Below are 2118 nucleotides of genomic sequence, written 5' to 3'. Positions count from 1 at the left end.
AAAAAAACAAAAACCAAAACCTGAAAAAATCAAATTTAAGGTCCATAAGACCAAGTGTTGGTGAGGATAGAAAGCATCTGGAGCCCTCACAGATGGCTGATAGGGTTGCAAAAATGACATAGTCATTTTGGAAAACAGTTTGGCATTTTATTTAAAAAAAAATTCTGGCAGGGCACAGTGGCTCATGCCTGTAATCCCAGCACTTTGGGAGGCCAAGGTGGGCAGATCACTTGAGGTCAGGAGCTCAAGACAAGCCTGGCCAACGTGGTGAAATCTCGTCTCTACTAAAAATACAAAAAATTAACTGAGCATGGTGACGGGCACCTATGATCCCAGCTACTAGGGAGGCTAAGGCAGGAGAATCACTTGAAACTGGGAGGTGGAGGTTGCAGGGAGCCGAGATCATGCCACTGCCCTCCAGCTTAGGTGACAGAGCAAGACTGTCACCTTGCTACACAATAAAAAAAAATCTATTTATTTATTGTGTAGTGTGGATATTTATTTATTTATTTAGAGAATCTTGCTCTGTCACTCAGGTTGGAGTGCAGTGGTGCAATCTCGGCTCATTGCAACCTCCGCCTTATAGGTTCAAGCAATTCCCATGCCTTAGCCTCTCAAGAAGCTGGGATTACAGGCATGTGCCACCATGCCCGGCTAATTTTTGTATTTTTAGTAGAGACGAGGTTTTACCATGTTGGCCAGGCTGGTCTTGAACTCCTGACTTCAGGTGATCCTCCCACCTCAGCCTACCCAAGTGCTGGGATTACAGGTGGCCTAGTATATATCTTGAAATAAGAGGCATTTTCTTTAAAAGTGAAACACACCCTTGCCATATGACCCAGAATGGCATTATATGGTGAGTGCCCACTCTCAGCTATCTACCCCAAAGAAATGAAAGGCTTGTCTGAAAATGTTCATGGCAGCTTTATAAAAATACCCCCAAAATGGAAGTCACTCAAATGTGCACCCACTGATGAATTAATACAATTGCGTATATTGGTGAGGCACAGTGGCTCATTCTATAATCCCAGCACTTAGGGAGGCTGAGGTGGGAGGATTGTTTAAGCCCAGGAGTTCAAGACCAGCCTGAGCAACATAGCAAGACCCTGTCTCTAAAGAAAAGGAAAGGGGGTATATTTATACATGGAATACCACTCTGCGATAAAAGAAAAGAACTAACTGGTTGAATTTCAAAAACACAATTGACAGAAGCCAATAGCAAGTTATTTCCTTTATATAATTAGTACTATCATATTAATTTATCCTTTGTATTATTTCATTTATATTCTAGAAAACGCAAACTATAGCAACGGAATGCAATTTGGTGATTGCTTAAGAGCATGGATCAGGACAATGATTGACTGCAAAAGGACTTGAGGGAATTTTGGAGTGATAGAAACGTTCTAAAACTCCACGTGGTGGTGTTTGCATGTCTTATACATTCACTCAAAGTAATCAAACTGTACACTGAAAATGGGTGAGTTTAGGCCGAGCACAGTGGTTCACATCTGCCTGTAATCCTACCAATTTGGGAGGCCTAGATGGAAAGATCACTTGATCCTAGGAGTTGGAGACCAGCTGGGTAACCTAGTAAGACTTCATCTCTACCAAAAATAAAAAAATAAAAAAGACTTAAGTTATCCAGCCATGGTGGTGTGTGCCTGTGGTCCTGGCTACTTGGGAGGCTAAGGTGGGGGATGGCTTGAGCCCAGGAGGTGGACGCTGCAGTGAGTTGTGATTGTGCCACTGCATTCAAGCCAAGGTGACAGAACGAGATGTCTAAAAAAAAAAAAAAAAAAAAAAGCGGGGGCAGGTAAATTTAATTGTAAGTTGTTTAACTATAAAGCTGTTAAAAAGTAACTATTAAGTCTAAACAGTAATCCTGGGAACTAACTTTGGGAAAGTATATTGTACGTCTGCAGAACTGAAAAACATACAGAGACATGCATGCAGCTGGTGCTCTATAAACGCTTTCTGAATGTAGTGGGAACATTATGCACCAATCAGTGTTGTTGAAAGGAAAGTCTCCTCCCTCTCGCAAGTAAGCCCAGGCTTAATATTATCCTTGTCTGCCACCTGGTGGTCAAAATGGGCAATGTGGGTGTTCTGGTCTTTCAC

Source organism: Piliocolobus tephrosceles, chromosome 17 (genome assembly GCF_002776525.5).
Source record: "Piliocolobus tephrosceles isolate RC106 chromosome 17, ASM277652v3, whole genome shotgun sequence".
NCBI lineage: Eukaryota > Metazoa > Chordata > Mammalia > Primates > Cercopithecidae > Piliocolobus > Piliocolobus tephrosceles.
This window is presented reverse-complemented; position numbering follows the sequence as displayed.